Below are 10,077 nucleotides of genomic sequence, written 5' to 3'. Positions count from 1 at the left end.
CCATAGGTTGACTAGGACAGATACCATGTTCTAGGACTTGTGTGATTATCATATTCTCAAGGAACTTAATGACTCTTATATGCTTTATTCTAAGTAGATACCATGCTTAGGTTGCATATTAGAGATCACGTGTTGTGTAGATACCATGCACAATTACATGCCTTAGGAGAATCATGCATCCTGCACCTAGATACCATAGGCTTGTATGCGATAATCTATTGTTAATGAAGCTTGAGTCAATTTCTATGCATTCATAACTTGGATAGGAAGACTAGTGGTAGATTCCAAGGCTCTAACACTTCTCAATCATTGTTTCACAACTTGTTCATTGCTGCCATTGTTTACTTCCAGCACTTCCATTTCATTCTCTTGTTTTCATTTAAACAACAAAAACCCCCCATTCGAGTGCGTGTGTGGTGCTAGGATTTTGTCCTAGACCTTGCCAATTGTTAGTTAGTTTGTTTCTTTGTTTTCAGTTTTTCCATCATTCTAAGTAGTTTAACTTGCAACCAAGTTACCATTCTCCGTGGGATCGACCTCGTATTTCATAAGCTATACTATAAATGGTTCGTGCACTTGCGAGAATTGAAGTTTCTATTTTTAATAACTCATTTTAGTTGTTAGGAATAGGCTCAACAAGTTTTTGGCGCCGTTGCCGGGGAACCGGTAACGATGGTGCTATAGTTAGATTACTTTGAGTGTTTTTGTTTTTGTTTTCGTTGGTTTTTATTTCTGTATTCTGTTTTTCTTTTTAGTTGTTATCTCCATTTGAAGGCACTAATTGGTTTCTTGTGTGTGCATATATGTCCGAATCTGATTCTGAGCCAATTTCACCAGGAACTTTTGCTGTACGTGTTGGTTTGAGGAGGAATTATAGTTCTTTAAGTGCTGAATCTGAGAGCTACGAATCTGAAGGTTCAAGCAAGATGGCAGAGATTCCAAACAACAACAATAATGATGAAGGAGGTGGTGCGCTTGTTGTCCAACCTAGGAAACCCCTGCGTGAATTTTCCATCCCCAAAGTCACTGATCAACCTTCGTGCATCGTCTATCCTCAACTCACAATTGACAGGTTTGAGCTTAGAAGTGGTATGATTCATCTTCTTCCAACTTATTATGGTAATACCACTGAGGATCCTTACATGCATGTTAAGCAATTCTTTGAAATATGTGCTACAATCAAAATTCAAGGACTTGATGATGAGCAGATTAAGATGAGGCTATTCCCATTCAGTTTAAAAGATAAGGCTAAGTCATGGTTATACTCTTTGCCTAATGCTTCTATTCGTACTTGGGATGAGCTTTCTAATAAGTTTTTGCAGAAATTCTTTCCAGCTCAAAAGACTAACAAGATTAGAAAGGAAATTCTTGGTTTCACACAAAGAGAAGGAGAAGCTTTTCATGAATGCTGGGAGAGGTACAAGGAGATGATGAGTTCTTGCCCACACCACAATATAGAGAGTTGGATGCAAATGCAATCTTTCTATGAAGGTTTGCTTGATTCCGAAAGGATGATGGTAGATGCAACAAGTGGAGAAGGACTGATGAACAAAACAGCAGATGAGGCTTTTACTCTCTTTGAATCTTTGAGTACCAACTCTCAACAATGGAGCTACAATAAAGGAAGAGGAGCTCCTATGAAAGCTGTGGTCTCTGAGGTAAGTACTAATAATGAGATTAATGCAAAACTTGATGTTATGTGTTCTTTGCTTCAACAGGCAGTGACTGGCCCTCTAGGAAGCAAAGAGGAAGTTCAAGACCAATCTTTTGCAAAGCACATGCTAGAGCAAGCAAATGCCCTTCAAGGAAGGAATCCTCAGAATGATCCTTACTCAAACACATACAATCCGGGGTGGAGAAATCATCCTAATTTCAGGTGGAGCAATAATTCAAATGTGCAACAATCTCAAGGACCTCCCCCAGGATTTCAAATACAACAAAGGCAATTCCAGCAAGCTCCCCAACAAGTACAAGAGCAAAGGGGTGATCAAATGGGAGAATTGCAAGACATGTTCAAGAAGTTCATGGGGCAACAGATGCAAACCAATCAGAATCTTCAAAATGCAGTGAACAAACTAGAAGTGCAAGTTGGGCAGATTGCATCCTCCATGAGCAATAGAGCATCCGGAACTTTTCCAAGCCAAACGGAGGTGAATCCAAGGCATCATGAGCAAGTTAAAGCAGTGCACATCTTGAGAAGTGGTAAACAAGTTGATAATAAGGTTGGAGATGCCAATGAAGAGCAAGAAGATGGAGAAAACGTGGAGATCATTCAGCCACCACAAGGGCAGCCCACAGGTTCCACCAAACAGCCCCTCAATTCTCTTGGAAAGAGCACAGGCCCTAAGGTATCATCTAATGCTAATCAAGTTCCAATTTCATCTAATGCTTTTAGGCCTATTGCACCATTTCCCAGCAGGTTATCAAAGTCAAAGAAAGATCAAGGCTTGGATGAGATAATGGAAATATTCAAGAAAGTGCAAATCAACATCCCATTGCTCAATGCCATTGCTCAGATTCCAAAATATGCAAAATTTTTGAAGGATCTATGCACTAACAAGAGGAGATTCAAAGAGCATGAACAGGTTGCATTAAGTGAAGAGGTTAGTGCAGTCTTACAAAGAAAGCTACCTCCAAAGCTAAAGGATCCAGGTTCATTTTCTATACCTTGTATAGTTGGTGATTTTAAGTTTCAAAAAGCTTTGCTTGATCTTGGTGCATCCATTAACCTTATGCCATATCATGTTTATGAGAAACTTAACCTTGGTGAGTTGCAAGCCACATCTGTGAGCATTCAATTGGCAGATAGAACTATCAGGTACCCTAGGGGCATTCTAGAAGATGTTTTGGTGAAAGTAGAAGAGCTGATTTTGCCAGCTGATTTCTTGGTGTTGGAAATGGAAGAAGCACCAATTCATGACAATCAGTTACCACTCATTCTTGGTCGTCCATTCATGGCAACTGCCGGTGCAATTATTGATGTGAAGAAGGGTACATTGACTATGAACGTGTTTGATGAGACAATAGCATTCAAAGTGTTTGAAGCCTCCAAGTTTCCAAGTGATGAGCATGAAGTTTTCCAGCTTGATGCAATTGATAATATGGTGAAAGAAGCACTGCCAATGAGTTATTTGGAGCCTATTGAAGCATGCATCACACAAAGCATAAGGAAAGAAGAAGTGGACAGATTAGAGGCTGTGATCTCTCCTTTACTTCTTGAGCTTGTTTGCAGCATGGATAGCTACATAGAAGTGGGAAAGAGGTATGCAAACCAATTTGAATCTTTACCCGCACCTACTAATAAGGTTTTACCTTCTATTGTGCAGGCACCGGAGTTGGAATTAAAGCAATTGCCAACACACCTTAAATATGCTTATTTAGGTGAGAGTGAGACTCTACCTGTTATCATTGCCTCACACCTCGAACCAAATGATGAGAAGAAGCTTTTGAGGGTTCTAAAAGAGCACAAAACTGCGATTGGATGGAGCATTGCAGATATCAAAGGCATAAGCCCAACATCGTGCATGCATAGGATACTATTGGAAGACAATGCAGTGCCTAAGAGGGATGCCCAAAGACGTCTCAATCCAAACATGAAGGAGGTGGTAAGGAAAGAGGTAATGAAGCTTTTAGATGTTGGTATTATTTACCCTATTTCTGACAGTAAATGGGTGAGCCCAATACAAGTTGTCCCCAAGAAATCAGGTATCACAGTGGTGAAGAATGAAGCAAACGAGCTTGTACCAACACGGATGACCACGGGCTGGAGAGTTTGCATTGATTATAGGAAGCTCAACACAGCAACAAGCAAGGATCACTTCCCTCTTCCATTTATTGATCAAATGCTTGAGAGATTGGCTGGCCATAGCCACTATTGCTTCCTTGATGGATATTCAGGTTACAACCAAATCGCCATAGCCCCAGAAGATCAAGAGAAGACAACCTTCACATGTCCCTTTGGTACTTTTGCTTATAGGAGGATGCCCTTTGGTCTTTGCAACGCCCCAGCCACTTTCCAAAGGTGCATGATGAGCGTTTTCTCCGACATGGTAGAAAGGTTTATTGAGGTATTCATGGATGACTTCTCTGTCTTTGGTGATTCTTTTGATCAATGTTTGCATAACTTATCTAAGGTGTTGGCTAGATGTGAACAAAATAACCTTGTGCTTAATTGGGAAAAATGTCATTTTATGGTTAACCAAGGCATAGTTCTTGGTCATGTCATCTCTAGTAATGGAATTGAGGTAGATAAAGCTAAGATTGATTTGATTGCTTCTATGCCCTCACCTACTTCTGTCAAAGAAGTACGTTCTTTCCTTGGCCATGCAGGTTTCTATAGGCGTTTCATTAAAGATTTTTCTAAGATTGCAAGGCCTTTGTGCAATCTCCTTGCCAAGGACATGGATTTTGTGTTTGATCAAAACTGTGAGAATGCTTTCAATGCTTTGAAAATGATGCTCACAACTGCCCCAATCATTATGCCACCGGATTGGAGCTTGCCTTTTGAACTGATGTGTGACGCCTCAGATTATGCTGTTGGAGCTGTTTTGGGGCAGCGAGTTGATAAGAAGCCACATGCCATCTACTATGCTAGTAGAACCCTCAACGATGCCCAACTCAACTATTCCACCACAGAGAAGGAGTTATTAGCTGTCATATTTGCTTTAGAGAAGTTCAGATCTTATTTGATTACTAACAAGGTCATTGTTTACACTGATCATGCAGCATTGAAATACTTGTTAGCTAAAAAGGATGCCAAGCCACGCCTCATTAGATGGATCCTCTTGTTGCAAGAGTTTGACTTGGAGATAAAAGATAAGAAAGGAAGTGAGAATGTGGTGGCTGATCACTTGAGTAGATTGGTGCATGTATCTAATGAAGAGGAGGATTCACTGCCATTGCGTGAAAGCTTCCCTGATGAGCAACTCTTCTCTATTTGTGCTTTGAATTCTCTTAATCCATTGCCTTGGTTTGCTGATATTGTTAACTACTTATGCACTAACGAACTCCCTACAGGGTTATCTACATTCCAACGTGACAAGCTTAGGAAGCAAGCAAGATACTACTTTTGGGATGATCCATACCTATTCAAGCATTGTCCGGACCAAGTAATTCGAAGGTGTGTGCCTGAAGGTGATTTTAAGAGCATTCTAGAGTTTTGTCACTCCCATGCATGCGGAGGCCATTTTGGAGCAAAGAAGACTGCCAACAAAGTGCTACAATCAGGTTTCTTTTGGCCTACCCTTTTTAAGGATGCTTATACATTTTGTGCTTCATGTGATAGATGCCAACGGATGGGTAATTTGCATGCTAGAAATCAGATGCCTCTCACTAATATCTTAGTCATTGATATATTTGATGTTTGGGGAATTGATTTCATGGGCCCTTTTCCTACTTCTTATGGATTTGAATATATATTAGTTGCTGTCGATTATGTTTCCAAATGGGTGGAAGCCATTGCCACTAGAACTAATGATGCTAAGATTGTGATCAGTTTTCTCAGAGGAAATATTTTTACAAGGTTTGGCACACCAAGAGCAATCATTAGTGATGGTGGCTCCCATTTTGTTAACCAAGCTTTTGCAGCACTCTTGAAGAAGTATGGAATCAAGCATAAGGTGGCAACACCCTACCATCCTCAAACTAGTGGGCAGGTTGAGATAAGCAATAGGGAGATTAAGCACATACTTGAGAAGACAGTGAACACCACAAGGAAGGATTGGTACATGCGTTTGGAGGATGCATTGTGGGCTTATAGGACAGCTTATAAGACCCCCATAGGTATGTCTCCATATAGACTTGTTTTTGGTAAACCTTGTCACTTACCAGTGGAGCTTGAGCACAGGGCTTATTGGGCGATCAAGGCATTCAATTTTGACATGAAAGCTGCTGGTGAAAAGAGGAGGCTTCAACTCAATGAGTTGGAGGAGTTGCGACATGAGGCGTATGAGAACGCTAAGCTTTATAAGGAGAAAACAAAGCAGTATCATGACAAGAAGATTCTTAGGAAGACGTTTGAGGAAGGGCAGAAGGTTCTCTTATTCAATTCACGCCTTAAGCTCTTCCCAGGTAAGCTTCGTTCTCGGTGGATTGGCCCTTTTGTTATTACTAATGTGTTTGATCATGGCGCAGTGGAGATTCAAAATATTAAGGATGGCAGCACCTTCAAGGTGAACGGACATCGGTTGAAACCTTACTTTGATGCCAACTTTGATGCCAATATTGAGTCTCAAGCACTCAAGGAGCCTCCACCACTCTCTTGAAGCTCACCAAAGTTTGGACGTCCGGCTGAAGACATAAAACTTAGCGCTTCTTGGGAGGCAACCCAAGGTGATGAGGAGAAGATAGAACGTGCAAGGAGCTTGCTTGCGTCCTAATCGCTTCAAAGGGGAGTTGTTTTCTAAACTCTAACATTTGGTTATGTCTTTTCCTTATCTTCTTTCCTTTCATTTATGAGGCATTGCTTGTTCTTATACTCTAAACATTGAGGACAATGTTTCATTTAAGTTTGGGGGGAAGGATTCAGTTATGTTGTTTTATTGTCAAATTTTAAAATTTTTAAGTGTGTCTAGTGTCTAATAACGCAAGATTTTGTGTGTTGTTTCGTTATCCTTCCAAACACCTATGATAAGACTTGGATTTAATACTAATATGGTTTTTTCAGAAATTGATAGTCATTGTTTAAGGCCTATGTGTGATTCTGAGTGAACTTTGTCTTGCATGCCATCCTTGCACTTATTGAGCACTTTGCCAAGTTAGTCCAATTTCTTGCTACTTGGAGATGTTATGCAATTCTGCTTATTTCATGATCTTGGTTTCATGCTCTAGAACTTATTTGAATATCTCTTGAGACATTCTGTTGCCATACAATGCTTAGGAAGTGATTTAGGCCATGTTTAAATCGTTTCAGCCTTTCTAACCATCCCTCTACATGTATTCATCCCTAGTCAATCCATTTGAGCCTACGTTAAGCCTTTCTTTGTGTAAACCATTTCTACCATAATAAATCTCTGTTTCTTATCTTTACCTATTCTTTGAGCAATTAAAGCTATCTTTAAAGGAGAGTCATAAAGATTGCAAGGTTTTTGGAGCAAAAGTGAGTCATTAGTGCTGTAACCCAAGTGTTGAAAAGAAATAAGTTTTGGGGTATTGTTAACTAATCAAAAGAGGTAATGAAGTGTGACCAATGTAGTCACGGCCCTAGGGTGTTATAAGGAAAGATCATGGTGATCTAGGGTAAAGAGCCACAAAATTAGGTCAAATAACACATTTGAAGGTGCTGAAATTATGTTGAAAATCTGCTCATGTATGTGTTCCTTGCTTGTTACAAAGTTCAGTAATCTCTCATGCTTTTACCTATGCTTTAGTTGTGCTCAAAATGTTGTTATATCTCCATGTCTCCTCTTTCATTCAACCACTACCCTAAGCCTCATTACAACCCTTGTAAAGTCCTTTTGATCCTTGGTAATGTGTGGTATTACTGTGGAGAGCTGATTTCATAATGAGCTTATGGGGCTCGAAATTCTTGATTGTGCTTTAAGTGTGTGCGCATGTACTTATTTGAGTTGCAGGTGTTGTTCTGATTTGGCATTCACACACTACACTTAAGGATGTCATTGTAAGCTTTGCACACTCTTGAATCATGTGTGGAACTTAGATTGTGATTGTTGTGTTTCTTTGGAACCATATACTTTGGTGATTCTTTGAGGATATTGTTTGGAAGGCTAGCTGCTTATTTTCTATTTTCTAAGTTGTAGTTTTATTTTGTTTGCTCGAGGACTAGCAAAGTCTAAGTTTGGGGGTAATTGATAAGTTCATAATTTCACACATTTGCATGCCTTCGTTACTTAGTAATTTTGTTTAGTTTCTCTTTATTTCAAGTCACTTACCTATGTTTGTGTGTTCTATAGGTTGAAGGCAGCAAGAGATTGCTTTTGAAGCAAAATGGTGCAAAACGTGCAAAAACTGGATATTGAGTTAGAAGTTCATTTCGGACTTATCTTCTTCATCCGAGCTTGGATTGGGCCAATACTTGTGTGGTTGGATCAGAGACATTCTGAACTTCAAAATGGATATCTTAAAGTCATATTTGGATTCAGCCAAACCCAATCCGTGAGCCCATCAAAATACACATCATGCTGACATGAGGATGAGCTGATGGATGCTTGGTCATGGTGAGCTAGGCATGAGCTATTGGTTTCTGGATGGATGCTTGATCATGCTGACATGAAGATGACCTATGGCTGCTGGTGGGATTTATTAGTGCAGCAACCAATTCTGATTATCTAAATACAAGTGTTGTATGCATTAGTCATATTCAATTCAGAATTCCCCTTTCCTTCTCCCTATAAATACCACTTCCATTCCACATCCCAGACACAATTCACTTCATCCATTACTTCCATACACACATTCAGATTCACCACAAAGAGAGAGAGAGAGCTAGCTGCAAAGGAGGGAGAGCTGGGAGCTGTCCTGGAAACTACCTTGCTGCCACCAGCTAGTTCTTCTATTCTCTTTATTCTACCTATGTATTTCTTATCTTCTGTATTCATAATTATGTTTAACTAATCCATTTTGTTAGGGCTTAGGATGAAGCCCTAGTCATGAATATTCAATGTTATGGATGATTTCATAGTTAATTGATTTCCTTGCTTTCATTATCAAGTTGTTAATCTCCAGCTTATTATGTGCTTGATGTATGTTTTCTTGGAGTAGCTAACTAGGATTTTATGCATCTAGCACAGGTTGGGAAGGGGTTTAGATTCACCGATTCTACTCTCCTTTCACAAGCAACACATGAATGGCCTAAGAATCATTCAAGGGGTTAATAACCATAGGTTGACTAGGACAGATACCATGTTCTAGGACTTGTGTGATTATCATATTCTCAAGGAACTTAATGACTCTTATATGCTTTATTCTAAGTAGATACCATGCTTAGGTTGCATATTAGAGATCACGTGTTGTGTAGATACCATGCACAATTACATGCCTTAGGAGAATCATGCATCCTGCACCTAGATACCATAGGCTTGTATGCGATAATCTATTGTTAATGAAGCTTGAGTCAATTTCTATGCATTCATAACTTGGATAGGAAGACTAGTGGTAGATTCCAAGGCTCTAACACTTCTCAATCATTGTTTCACAACTTGTTCATTGCTGCCATTGTTTACTTCCAGCACTTCCATTTCATTCTCTTGTTTTCATTTAAACAACAAAAACCCCCCATTCGAGTGCGTGTGTGGTGCTAGGATTCTGTCCTAGACCTTGCCAATTGTTAGTTAGTTTGTTTCTTTGTTTTCAGTTTTTCCATCATTCTAAGTAGTTTAACTTGCAACCAAGTTACCATTCTCCGTGGGATCGACCTCGTATTTCATAAGCTATACTATAAATGGTTCGTGCACTTGCGAGAATTGAAGTTTCTATTTTTAATAACTCATTTTAGTTGTTAGGAATAGGCTCAACAACCATCATAATATGGTGTGAGGAGTCATTTGGTGAGTTTTGAGTGAAATCCAATCGCTAGAAATATGGAATACACCAACCACTCCAATTAGGAACGAACTGCCGTTGAACTTGAATTGTCCAATTTGGAAGACCTATTGATTTCGGATCGAGCCCAAAACTTGGGCAACATCATAATATGGTGGGGGGAGTCATTTGGTGAGTTTTGAGTGAAATCCAATCGCTAGAAGTGTGGAATACACCAACCACTGCAATTAGGAACGAACTGCCGTTGAACTTGAATTGTCCAATTTCTCACACCTATTGATTTCGGATCGAGCCCCAAACTTGGGCAACATCATAATATGGTGTGAGGAGTCATTTGGTGAGTTTTGAGTGAAATCCAATCGCTAGAAGTATGGAATACATCAACCACTCCAATTAGGAACGAACTGCCGTTGAACTTGAATTGTCCAATTTCTCACACCTATTGATTTTGGATCGTGCCCAAAACTATCATAATATGGTGCGAGGAGTCATTTGGTGAGTTTTGAGGGAAATCCAATCGCTAGAAGTATGGAATACACCAACCACTCCCAGTAGGAACGAACTGCCGTTGAACTTGAA

The 10,077-nt window shown here is 39.8% G+C and overlaps 1 non-coding gene across 1 annotated transcript; it reads right to left on the bottom strand.

Moving 5' to 3' along the window:
• Window positions 1-1,349: 1,349 nt before the first annotated feature.
• Window positions 1,350-1,456, bottom strand: LOC148293019 (small nucleolar RNA R71). The gene has a single exon (XR_015825944.1). It is a non-coding gene; the product is annotated as a small nucleolar RNA R71 (small nucleolar RNA).
• Window positions 1,457-10,077: the final 8,621 nt, after the last annotated feature.

The sequence above is a fragment of the Prunus avium genome, chromosome 7 (genome assembly GCF_965620075.1).
Source record: "Prunus avium chromosome 7, drPruAviu1.hap1.1, whole genome shotgun sequence".
Taxonomy (NCBI): domain Eukaryota; kingdom Viridiplantae; phylum Streptophyta; class Magnoliopsida; order Rosales; family Rosaceae; genus Prunus; species Prunus avium.
This window is presented reverse-complemented; position numbering and strand designations above follow the sequence as displayed.